The sequence below is a fragment of the Bactrocera neohumeralis genome, chromosome 6 (assembly GCF_024586455.1).
Source record: "Bactrocera neohumeralis isolate Rockhampton chromosome 6, APGP_CSIRO_Bneo_wtdbg2-racon-allhic-juicebox.fasta_v2, whole genome shotgun sequence".
Taxonomy (NCBI): Eukaryota; Metazoa; Arthropoda; class Insecta; order Diptera; family Tephritidae; genus Bactrocera; species Bactrocera neohumeralis.
Genome location: NC_065923.1, coordinates 75241690 through 75255728, shown reverse-complemented (window position 1 = coordinate 75255728; position 14039 = coordinate 75241690). Strand labels below are relative to the sequence as shown.

General features: G+C 40.2%; 1 protein-coding gene across 2 annotated transcripts in view; it reads left to right on the top strand.

Annotated features, from left to right (window-relative positions):
- Positions 1–14039, top strand: part of LOC126761787 (glypican-6) — a 140247-nt gene that overhangs the window by 105491 nt on the left and 20717 nt on the right. The window lies entirely within an intron of this gene.

Genomic DNA, 14039 nt, shown 5'->3' with positions numbered 1-14039 from the left:
ATTCATTAAACAAATGCGGCGCACAAGTGCAGCAATGCAACTGCACTAAAACATGATATAAATGGCGAATATAAATATGTGATGCAACATGCAACAACAACAATGCATACATGCCGCAACAACAACGCATACTTGTGTAAATAAGTGCAGCATAGGCGCTGCTTTAATGAGCAACAGCAGCAGAATCCGCAGCAACGCGCAATTCCTCGTAATGTCAAGGCGTCACTGGAGCGGAACCCAACAAGAGCAGCTGCGTTGGCATTGTTGCAGCGGCAACGGAATTATGGCATCTAGGCGGATACGCTCCATTGCGGTAACAATCAACATATGCAGCGCACTACGCAGCAAACTGCAGTGATTTGTGTGGCGACTGTGCGCTAGTTAAAGTCGGCGATAAAAGTGGGTGCTGTAACAACACACAGTTGTTGTTGTTGTTGTTGTTGTTGTTAGAACAATGCCAAATGAGCTAAAGAAAGCCATGTACGACCAGATGTCATGTGGAAAGGGGTTTGAGGGTGCAGAGTGCTCAATAAAATGCTTAAGAATTGTTGTTTTTGCCATAATAATAGTTGCCACGTTGATCGAATTAATAGAAAAATGTTTGTAATTGAATGAAGTAGAAGTCTGAGTACGCGGAGGGCTTAATAATTGTTGTTTTAGTACTGCTTGCTGCAATAAGAGTTGCCACGTTGATCGAATTAAAAGAAAAATGTTTATTATTGAATGAGGCAGAGGTCTGAGGGATTTGAGGTCTCAAAGTGCTTAGTAAAAATATAGTAGATTTATTGTTTTTAGTACTAACGCTACTATTTTCATTAAGAAGAGTTGCCACATGGATCAAATTTATAGAAAAATTTTTAAAATTGCATAAAGAAGGGAGAAAAAAATTGTGCCAACATATTGTGCAAATTCGTTTTATCATTAATACTAGAGTTTATAAAAATATGCTTAACAAATAATGCAATTTGGCAACTCTAGCAGCTAGACGGCAAAATAAAAATTAAAAAAATTAAATTTATGTTTACAAGAAATCTCCCCAGAAACGTGTTTGAAGTATAAACAAGTGCGCATAGCGGCTAAAGTAGACCGAAGGAAATGTGGCTATGAGTTAGCAATTTCAATACAGCTACTCTGGCGTCAGTAAACATAATAAAATGCAAAATTTACATATGCATATAAAATTTGTTGCAAGAAAAAAAGAACTTTAAGTGACCAGCTTCGCCTAGTTGCCTCCAAATTCTATAATAGAAACTGAATATTTGTTAGTAAACAGCAATTTTCCCCTTTAAAAATTTATTAGGTTATGTTACACCGACCATTTGTCACATTATACATAGGCCTAGTGATCCTAAGAAATGTCAGATGGCGATTCAATTTAATATGAACTGAAGTATTCCAACGCTTTTTGCGAACTCTACGTCATCTAGTCTCCTGAACTGCGAAGCTTTATCTATCTCAGAAAAGTTCAAGATGTAGCCGGTCAGAAGCAAAAGAGGTGTTCCAGCGTCTTACGCTTTCCTACTTCCCTGGACTGTCTGCATGTGTCCTCGTTACTAATGCCCATCGGACTCGCATGAGAGGCCAGTAAGATGTCATCGGATCAACAACCATCCTGCAGTCCTTCCGAAACTGTGTGAGTGGTCCTTACATATGAACTTGGCGATCCTGCTTTTTCTTAAGACGTTCCGTCTTAACCTGATCCATCTATCAGTCGTTTCAGAAATTTCATTATGTTTCGTGTTTTATGACTTCGGTCTTTCCTGTACTGGTTCGGTAGTGAAAGACATTTTTGACAATATAATCAGCTATTTTGTTTCCCGGAACGCCCTTGTGGCTTGGAACCCAGTCACTATATCTTCTGTCTCCCTACTTCTAAGGGCATTCTTAGACCCAATGCGTTGTGAGATTATGGCTTTAATTGTCACTTGTATATCGACATACGTACATATATTTCCTGCATTTTTAGCTATCTCACTAGCTTTCCTGACCGCAAAGTGTTCTGCTTTTAAATACTGTAGTATTCCGAAAGTTTGAAGGTTCGTCCGAGATCTGGCTCGGCACAATATATTCCGGCGCTACTCCATCAGGCAATTTTGATATGTCTGTGTAGATGTTGCACGTTCCTCTGGCGTGTCCCACGTTCCTATGTCATCCAAGGTTCGCCCGAGATCTAGCTCCGCGCAATAGATTCCGGCGCCATTCCATCAGCCATTTTTGTTCCCTCTATGTAGATATTGCACGTTCCGCTGTCGAGTTGCTCGTTCCTGCGTTATCCATTATCTTTAATGATACCTAAAACCTTCTCTCATTCAGATATACCGTGACCTTATGTGGTCTATTTTATCCAACAACCCCTGTTCATCGTGTTTTACCCGAAGAACCTGATGGAGAGCTCAGCTAGCACCGTCAATCATAAAGCTGATTTTGCTCTAGAGCTTTCCACTACATTGTCGGTTGGTTGAGTAATCTTTCTAGTACAGCCTTTGTAGTGATTCTGAGCGCTCCCGTTAAAAAAGAACAAACTCTAGGTTAGTCGCTGTTTCCACTTCAACGGTTTCCTGTATGAGATTTTGCTAACAAGAAGCATAAAGCAAGTTTGGTTTGACCAACGCTGTGTACCAAAGAGTGGTCGGATGATAAATCCAATGTAGACCATGGTATCTACATACTTACATGCATAGAAGGCATCACTGATCTTTTTCACTCTCTCTTCCACAATACGTTTCCAAATCAGTTGGGTATCACAGATTACTCCCAGTTAATAAGTATGCTCTTTAATTGTTAACTCAACCTCATTGAGCTTCGGGGGCTTCCTTGTTGAGGTTTTGCACCTCCTTTACGGAGTATCATATCCCTCTTACGGCATTTATGGTAACTCTAGCTCATCCTATTCGGTCCATCGATACCCTCGGACTCTTAGATTGTTGTCCATCACGTTACTAATTGTGTCTAGAAACATCTCCTATATCTATGTCGTCTGCATAGGCTAAAGGCTTAATCAAAAATGCAGACAACATTTCCTCATCGTGCTTCTTTAATATTTCCACTTTTAATTGCATTGAAATTCGTTTTAGTACATCCTTTCGTTCTCATTCAATAAAATTATTGCATTTTCCCGCTTGAAAACGAAAGTCAGACACTTGAGGCTCTATTCAAGTCAGTTATTGGATAGACATAACTTTAGCCAAACCATTTCCGCAGCAGGAAATCCGTACACAGACGAACACACGAGGGTTCTTTGCAAATCTTCATAGTTTCGACTGAGATCAAATTAAATTAAAATTTTTGTTGAAGAAAACTTCGCTGACACTCAAACAAATACGAGAAAAGAAAAGTAAATGAAGGCGCAAAGTAACTTAGTTGGCAGAGCGGTGGATGCGGCAGCCAAGCGCCAAATGAAGACATAAGTTACAAGGCAAAGCCGAAGTGCAGAGCAGTAAACGCACATAACTGCAGTTGTCGAAGAGTTAAAAGACGAAAGAGCAAGACTGCGCGGCAAATGATATGCGCCCGCAGGCAACACTTAACCTCTTCCTGTCACATCCTGGCAGCCGACAGACAGCGCGGCAGGCAAACAAACAAAGCGCGCACAGAACTACGGTCGCCAAGACAGAACGTAAATGAGGAAGGAAATGCTTGAAAAGTTGTAGACTTGAGCAACAACGCGACGTCTGCCGAAGCTTACGCGAAACAGGCACACAGACAGGCGCGGCAGCAACGCGCTATTAATGTAATTTCCGCGCGAGACGCCAAAACACGAAGAAAACCAAATGAAAAGTCGCATTCCCTAATTGCCAATAAAACAAAAAACGAAATAGATGAGTTATGCGCACGAAAAAGTGGCAGCCAGCAGATGTGCGCACATATTTTTCATAATTTCCGCATATTTTTTGTGTCTACTTCGAATAAGCGCCGCCGACGACCGAAGCTGCTCAACTTTCGTCGAAAAAAATGTGCAGGAAAATAAATGAGAGCGAAAATAAATTACGAAAATAAACTAACCTCACTTCCCAGCGCCGCCTAAATACAGCTAACTACACGTACAGCCGCTTGCAGGGTTGTTGAAATCGAAAAGTGCCTAAATGAAATTTGCTTGCGAGCGCAAACTGTTTTGCTGCCCACACCTGCTGCACCACGCTTCGTCCGCTTTCCACCACTTCCTGCGTGTACTCATGCATTGAAAGTGAAATTGAAAACGTACAATGACCCCATTCTGTCTTATTCTGGCTTATTTTCCGTTGCTTCTCTTTTTTTCTGTTTTTATTTTTCCCATTTACCGGCGCGCACTGACGTACCTTGTACTCACATTCAGCCACACTTCGTTATACCACTACATGCGTACAATTACATTGCCATTTTCCATTATTCAACAGCTTTCAGCTTCTTTTCACTTCCGCTTTTGCCACTTTTCCATCCGCTACTCTCGCCGTTGTCCTTTTCTATTTGCACAAATGCTCGTCTCTACTCTACTACCTTTTCGCTTTTCGTAGCCAGACAGTTTTTGTTCTCAGACAAAAATGGCACAACAAAAAGCAAACACTCAAACATGTGCGTCTATCAACCGTTACCAGGCAGTGGCGTCGCTAGTAGCGGCTGGTTGCCGGTAGCTGTGCGCCTATTATTTCTGCGACGTAACATTTTTGTGTGTCTTTGCGTATACATGGCGCAGTCTGTAACTGTGGCAGCAATGCTTGATACGCAGCGCCATGATTGCCATTTTTATTATGTAGAGTATTCGGAAAATCGACAGAGAAATTTCTGTTATGGCCTGGAAGGCGGAAAACATGTTCTTGGTAATATTGATCAGATAAAAACTAGCGGCATCTTCTCCAAGGGATATGGCGTAGGACGGAGTCGCTAGAGAAGAGGCGCACTGAGCTTTTTCACCGGTGGATCGAAGCTGAAGTGGAAGGCTAGAGAGTCTTCTGTCAGAATCAACTCTTTCCGGTTTCAGATTGCCAGACCACAGTAGTGTCTTAGAAGCACATGTACTTCAACGAAATGCATCTTCTTTTAGTTAGGTATGCATTCACTTTGATAGCAAAGCTTCGACATAGGCCCAGAACACGCTGACAGCTATTCAAGTGGAGCATGACCTCACTAACTGTGGCATCAAGCTACTTCCAAATTAAACTTGTCTAGGCGCCTGACCGCAGCGGAGTAGTCGGAAACTGTAAAGCCGATGAGCCCTGCAGATATTCCCCTGTCGTCGGGCACGCGGTCGCTGGATCTATGAATAGCTGATTAGCCCGGTACAATCCAAATCTCATTAGGATGGGAACGATGAGATATTTCCTAGTCATCGTGTACTCGGTCGCTGGATCTATGAATAGCCGATAAGCCTGCTATAATCCAAATCTCATTCGGATGGATCTATGGATCTCGCGCGAGCTCTGTAAGCATTGGTCAGCAACCAGCACTTGCAGGGTTGCATAAGCTTTCCGGTCCAGCGTAGAACGCAAAAGGTCCATGGAGCTATTAGTCCTTATGGCTCCAATGATAGGTGTCCTAACTGGATACTGTCCCATTTGCACTCACGCGGAGAGACTAAAGAGTCTTGAGGACGCTATTTCTCAAAGTTACAGGTGGGAAGATGAGTTGAAAACATTTAATTTTCCTTTCTACTGTCCCGCTTTCGCCAGACTTACAAACTTGATTGCCACACTTTCTCCGAACCCGGCGAATTGGCTGGAGTGTATATTAGTCACCTCCATTATTTAGCTCGCATTCAAATGAATGTTCTTTGGCTACCCATTGGATACTTGGTCTAAGACCGGAGTCGTGAGCTGCTAAAGCCATATGTAAAAGAGTCGTTTCTGGCCACTCCCAAGTAAATGACGCTCAGAGAACTTTCCTCACTTGCGTGAACTTCTACACATGACTTCATCCTCCGCTTTGTAGATATACGACAGTCTTTTTGATCCATATTCAGGAGTTCAGGGCATCACAAGGGACAAGAGTCTCTAGCAGTCCATGTGGGATTATTGTAGATATATGCTATAGATGTTCGATATCGGCAGTTCCGACCACAGAACATCTTCTTGATAAGAAAATGGCGTGTGCAAAATTTCAAATCGATATCTCACAAGCTGAGGCTAGTTCGCGTATACGAGTATGTATGCAGATGGACTGCCAGCGGGGCATGGATTTTACATTTGTATACGTTATTCGGTCTCCGAATAGGATTGTTCCAACCAGAAACCATAACATAACTCTATATGTCTAACGGATCTTCGAAACTGCTTAGCTATCTTTTGAGACTTCACATTTCGTGCAATTTAGGGCCTGTTTCTTTAACCGTCAGCTTTCATTTCTTTACTTCTACATCTTTAGACACAGCATACAGTTTATCCCAGGGGCAATATTAGGCCAATCCCCACAACCAGACCGTAGGCTTGGCAGTCAAATGCTACACTTGCCACCAGTGCTAAGTTTGCCGACTATTACCACCACCATCACCACCAACATCAGCCAACTCATACCGCAAAGAGACAGCAGGGCAGCAGAGCGCTTACATACATGAGTACAACGCGCTTTTGCCCTAAATAGCAGAGTCTCCAACTCGGTACCAATACGGCCGGCATGTGCTTGAAGGGTACTCGGTGGTTGGTAAATCAAGCTCGAGCAGTTATTTACACGCATAGAACGCTGGAGTTTTGTATGACGGTGGAAATATGTATAACGCTGGAAATGTGTAAGAAGTATGTACAACGGTACATATATATACATACATATAGATACATATAACTAGTGTTGATTAAGGGGTGTGCTTTGTTTGGCGTAGTTCCGCACTATCACCACAGCCTGCATATTGGATGCGGTCTCGCTGTTTTGCTGCTCGGCAGCGCCCCAACTCAGCAACTCGACAGCCTAATGCGCTCGCTGGATGTCCTCTTTGCGCATTTGTTTACTTTAGGTCGTTACAGTAAATCATTTTAAATGGTTTTCTTAGTCGGCATGGCGCAAACGACACATTCGCAAGCCGGCCTAGTTGGGCTCAATGAATGGCTTTGCCTGCTAGTAGTTGCCATTTTACTATTTAGAGCCGCTCGTAATGCCAGCCATGCTGTCAATACTCAACAGCTTGTTTCATTTCATTTTGTGCTAACTGCTAACGGTTTTTGCAGCAGTAACGCAGTTGTGTTCGGCTAATGCTGCATGAATTATTTTGCATGTTACCGCCGCTTGTTAATGTTGTGTACGCCATTGTTGTTGGCCATTCAACTCCGGCACGCACACAGCATTCGCCTGTCTTTCGTGCTCCACAGCGGCCTTTTTTGCTCATTTGCATACGCGCCGTCCACACACATACACAAATTTGTGTGCTGTCGCTCTGTGCCGGTCCATTCATTCATTTTTCAGCATACTCTTCATCATTTGCTCACGCCAACGTCGCTGGTTCGAGTGAACTCCTTCGGGCTTTAACGCCTGTGCATTTTTCCTATCGTTTGTTTGTTGTTTTTTGCTTTTTTTGCTTTAAAAACTTAAAGCTTACATGCCTTTACCGTTGTGTTTTTAACTGTTTATTTATTTTTTTAGCATTCTTATATTCTGAAAATGCGTTCGGCATCATTTCCTGCAGTTTTGCGCCCAGTCCACTGTGTTTTCCGTTTCCTCTGCGCAGTTTTCCCCCTAAAAAACAGCTTGCTTGCTACCCTTACTATCCGCTACTGCCATATTTACATTCTTTATCATAGTATGGGGTTGTTTTTGTTACTTTACATATTTTCTTACACATACACACATACTCGGTTACTATCCACATGCCAAGCTAACCGTTGAAGTTGTACTACTTTTGCAACAAAGCTAAATCGATTTTTATACACAATACACAGTATTTTTAGGCTTGTATGTGTTAATGTAGTATGTAAATATTGTTTTTTTTATCTGAGTTTTCACTACAAAAAGAAAAACAGACAACTTTGGTTGCTTAAAAACTGTATTATCCTTCACAGCATACACAAAAACAATATATTCCTTACGGGAACCTCATATTGAGCGTTCAATTTGTATGGCAGCTATATGCTATAGTGGTCCGATCTGGAAAGTTTTTGGAGCGATCGTGCTCTAATCTAAAATAATAATTTGAGCTAAGTTTCGTGAAGATACCTTGTCAAATAAAAGAGGTTTCCATACAAGGACATGATTTTTCTCGTTCAGTTTGTATGGCAGCTATATGCTATAGTAGCTCGATCTGAACCATTTCTTCAGATATTATAGAGCTATTTTAGTTGTTGAGCCGTGCTAAATTTCGGGAAGATATCTCATCAAGTAAAAAAGTTTTCCATACAAGGACTTTAGTTTGATCGAACAGTTTGTATGGCAGCTATATGCTATAGTGGTCCGTACTGTATTTTGTTTTCAAGAATTGTACTGTTGCTACAGATAATAATTCATGCCAAATTTCACGAAGTTATCTTATCAACTAAGCAAGTTTTCCCTACAAGGATATGCTATTGAACGTTCAGTTTGTATGGCAGCTATATGCTACAGTGGCCCGATCTGAGCAATTTCTTCAGGGATTGTACCTATGTCTTACCTCAGCATTTGAGCCGAATTTCGTGAAGACATCTGAACAAATAAAAAAGCTTTCCATACAACGATGAAATTTTCATCATTCAGTTTGTATGGCAGCTATATGCTATAGTCATCCGATCAGAACAAGTTCTTCGCAAATTGTACAGAAGCTTTAGATAATAATTCATGCCAAATTTTGTGAAGATATCTCATCAATTAAAAAAGTTTTTCATACAAGAACATCTTGATCGATCAGTTCGTATGGCATTTCTTCGGATATTGTAGCGTGTCAAGCTGGCTTATACTTATACGTTTCTACAAACTTCTTGGCGAACTTAATATACCCCGTTCAGGGTATAAAATTAAGCACTTTGTTTATTTTCCGCTGGTCTAGCTCCCCAAAGCAAGCAATCACTGCAGCAACATACGCTTACTAGCACACACACACACATACTCACAAAGAAATGTATGTATGCACTCCTTTCTATATCGTTTGCGCCAGCGTTTGTGCGCCCTGGAGTTTTGAACTTTTCATGAACAGCACTTCAACTCACCCACAACACCCTCAACTACGCACACACATACACCTACATGCACAGCAGCATAACTGTAAGTGTGCACTGTTGCCATTTGGTAAAGGTCATTTATTATACTGGCTTGACACCTTCTTTGTGTGCGCTGGCTGGCTGGCTGCCGTGCCTTGTGTGTGCTCTGACTGATTATGCTTTGTTGTTGTGCGCAACCCTGAAATCCTGAATTGCCAGACAATTGCGCCAACCACCCTTCGCTTTGCAAGCATTAAAAGCGCTTTAGTTTGTTTTCTTTGTTGTTGTTGTTGATTGTTCGCTTTCTTGTCTATCCAAATCTCCATGCTTCACTTTAATGTGTTTTTGTTTTTGTGCCTTTCCTTGCTAATGGCTTACTTTTATTTTAAGTTTCCACCTCGTGCCACACTTCGTGCTTCAAATTTCTCCACACAGTTTCTCAGTTTCTTGCGTGGCTGTGTGTGTTTTTGTATCCCGACATCACGCGCAGCTCGCCAGTCTTTACCCAAAGTCAATAATATTGATTTTTTCTCTACCTTCTGCCAGTCTTCCGCTTGCTGCGTTGCGGCTTCAATTGGCTTTCGTTTACTTTAAACTGCATTTTTATAGCATTCAACAAATTTGTTTATGTAAACAATTGGATTTTATTGAGTTTATTGCCTTTGTGTTTGGAAATTTGTGTCGTATTTGTTTTCATTGTTGCCAAGTTGTTGACGGTATCCGTTTTCTGCTCGCTGTGGCAGTTTCAAGTGACTTCCTGATGGCGTAAACACTCCGTTTATGCGAGTTAATTTTGTATAATTCAGAGTTTTATCGAAAATTAATTGGGATAAAATGGTTTGAAGGAGATATACAGACATATGTATGTGTTTTGAGTATCTGCTGAGAGATTTTTGTAGAGATTTTTGAATATGTTTCGGAGAAACAGGCGCTGTTGGATATACTTTTCACAGAGGAAAGCTGAATAATTTATAGTAATGATCTTCGGATCTCGAAACTGAAAATAGTGTGAATCACCAAGTAGACTTGTATATTGTAAGGGTTTAGTCTAGTAGAAAGTTGTCGAAAAGCTGTTTTTTCCTGATAGATTTCATTTTATCTGGAAAATACCGAACAAGTTAAAACTTCTTGCCATATCAAGTCATTTCCAGCACCGACTTTGACTTTTTATCAACATTTCTCTCAGCGAACATTTTATAGCCAAAATTTTGGTTTAATTCCATGGGCTTCCTTAGACGAAAAGAAGCTCTTCATTAGAAAAAAGGTTGCTCAGGGTTTTGCGAAACTTTCTTGTAAGATTTTACTGGTTTTCTTGCGGTTAGAGGAGCTTTGATATGGAGACATTCGGCAGTTATATGTTAAGGGAGATTTTTATACCCTGAATAGGGTATATAAAGTTTGCCACGAAGTTTGTAAGACACAAAAGGAAGCGTCGGAGATCCTATAAAATATATATATAAACGATTAGCCTACAGAATATAAAAACAAAAGTATTAGCACGACGAGCTGAATCGATTTGGCCATAACCGTCGGGGTCTCCGTATTTATATAGGCGAATTAGTCCCTCAATTTTTGAGATAACGATTTGAAATTTTGCACACATATTTTTCTACTTAAGTGGCTGCTCATATGTCAGAACAGTCAATATCGGACAACTATAGTATATAGCTACCATATAAACTGAACCATCAAAATCAAGTTTTTATAAGGAAAACTTTTTTATTAGAGAAGAACCAATATCGGACAACTATAGTATATATGTAGCTGCCATCCATTAAAATCAAGTTTTTATAAGGAAAACTTTTTTATTAGAGAAGATATCTTAATGAAATATTTCACAAATTATAAACCAAAGAAGTTATATAATCTGTGCAAAAATTGTTCAGATCGGAAAACTTTAGCATATAGCTGCCATACAAACTGACTGATCAAAATCAAGTTCTTATAAAGGAAAGCTTTTTATTGGAAGAGCTGTCTTCATGAAATTTGGCGTGAATTATTGCCCAAAGCAGTCGTATAATTTCTGAAGAAATTATTCAAATCGCGTCACTATATCATATAGCTGTCATACAAACTGACTGAACAAAATCAGAGTAAAGAACTTGTTAAACCTTTTATCTATAAAAAGCTGCAGCTGTGAGGTAAAATACCTCCTTTAAAGTTGTATTTATATTTTTTATATAGTCTTTGCATATATTTCTTATATATTAACATTCTAACAGCAAAATGTATTAATGCATAGCTTACTACTCCTAAAAGTATGCTTTATGCCCACACAAACTAACCAATTTAGCAGCAAAAACTATTATTTCACATCCTAAAACTACAAATGTACGCTAAATGTTTCGACTTCATGAAATTTTCACCACTTCCACTACACCACTACACTACTGCTTTACCGCTAACGCTTTCGTCTCACAATCGCATTTCCAGTTGCACTAACTCACTTAAATTGTCGCGTTAGCATAAATTGTTATAATTATGGTCCAAGCAATTTAGATAAGGTCGATATGGTTATGCCAAGTGCCCACAAGCGCGTACCACTTACACATGCTTACATGCTCCGTAGCACCCATTACATATTTACATGTATGTGTTTGGGTTAGTGGATGTGTGCGCGCGTAAGAACACTTTTGACGTTTCGCCGTCATAACAATTACACAAAATTGTTGGCAATAAAAGTATGCGACAGCACAAAAACGAATAATTCCCAACCAACAACATTCATATGTGCATGTATGTATGTATGTGGTTGTGTACTGCAAGTAACCGCATTTTGTAGCAGCAAGGTTCATGCATGTGCCGCTAATGCCAAGCCCTCGCTCGTTTAATGTACGTAGACTGTCACAGCAGCGAAACGAACGCCAGTTAGCGCCATAAAATGTTGTTGTTGTTGTTTTGCTTACAATAAAATTCGTACATATATGAATGCTGAGTAAGGAGTATGGTTCATGTGCTTGTATAGAAAACTTTTTCGTTTGACGAGATATCCCCACCAAATTTGGTACAGAGTTTTCCCAAAAGCAAAGCTATAATATCTCAAAAACCTTTTTAGGTTGGATTACTATAGCTTATAGCTGCCATACAAACTGAATGATTAGAATCAAGTCATTGTATGGAAAACTTTTTTATTTCATAAGATATCTTAACGAAATTTGGCTCGAATTATTAGTGAAGACATAGATACAGTCTCTGAAGAAATTGTAAAGATCGGGCAAATATAGCTTATAGCTGCCATACAAACTGAACGCTCCAATTCAAGTTCTTATATGAACAACTTTTTCATTTGTATAGATATCTCCACTAAATGTGGAGTAGATTATTTTTCAAGGCAGCAGTTTAATCTCAGAAGAAATTGTAAAGATCGCATCAATATAGCTTATAGTTACCATACAAACTGAACGCTCAAAATCAAGTCCTTACATGGACAACTTTTTTATTTGACTAGATATCTTAACGAAATTTTTCGTGAAATATAATCAGAAACAAAGCTACAATATCTGAGAAAAACTTTAAGATCGAACAACTATAGCATATAGCTGCCATACAAACTGAACACTCAAAATCAAGTCCTTGTATAGAAAACTTTTTATTGAAAGAGATATCCGCAACAAATTTGGTGCGAATTATTCTCCAAGGCAACAGCGTAATCTCAGAATAAATTGCAAAGATCGGTCAACTATAGCATATAGCTATCATACAAACTGAACGCTCTAAAACAAATACTTGTAACGGAAACATTTTATTTTTTTCGCAATTAACATTTTTTCTAGCTTTTGTTGTACGGGAGTTGTTTATTATGAAATTTTATTGCTGTTGTTTGTATAAAGAATACAAGAAATGTAAGAAAAAAATTGCATTCCTATAAAAATATTTTCCGTGCGCGTCACTCGTTGTGTGGCAACCTCTTGGAATTTGAGAAATTCCTGCAATTAGTAAGAATAATATTTAAATTTCGTAAATTGGTTGTATATTTTGAAAGCTTTTTGATCCGCCAACACTCCGCCGTTTCATTGTGCCACCCAAAACAGCAGGTGCTTCATGCTGAGCGCCAACAAAGCAGTTTGCTGAGGCAATTAAGTGCTCTAATAGGCAGCGATTTCTTGCTTCAAATAATTAATTGCTTTCCAACACAAATAAAGCGCACTGCATCGTGGAGCCTGTGGCGCATACGCAAGGCAGCCTTGCCACTTCACACGTCATTAACACACACACACACACAGCCATATGTTAAAGAAGAGTGCACGCGTGTGTGTATGTGAGTGCGTGAACTCAGCAACTACATTAAAGCATATGTCGAAATTTATTTATTGAAATAAAAAACAAAAAAACAACAACATATTGCATTGCATGCGGCAGCAACTGTAGGTGGTGGCTGGCAATAAAATACAGCAAATAGTAAAAATAGCGCTGAAGTGAAAAGCTGCTTTGCAGCACAAAACTCCCGTGCCAGTCAGAGATGCTGTTTTGTGCGCCCGCTTCGCTTAAAATTTGTTGCTGTGTTTATTTTTTGTACCCAACTGCGGCGCATTTCTAGCAGATGATTCATTAAAAACTGCACTTCCACATTTTATTTGCTTTGCCGTGTTTATTTTACGCGATATGCCTGTTGCACACATGAACACAAACATACATACTAACATGGCAACTCGCGGTAGGGCAGCGCGCGGCCTGGCCAACATTGCAGGTCGCGGTAGGGCGGCGCGATTCGTACAGCCCAAACACCGCATAATTCGATGTAATTGCGCGCATTCAAACGGACAGTCGAAAGCCGGCGCTGAAGTGGTGTGTGTAAGCACATAAACATGTGTGTATGCATATGCGGCATGCACCTACAAGCGCGCGCTACGCGTACAAATGCTTTGTGCGGGCGTAAGGTGCGCTTACTTTAGCCGGCGTGGTGGCATGCAACAGTGCGCCTATTGATTTTGGGATTCTTTACACTTCATTTCCGAATACTTCAACCGAAGCGCTTAC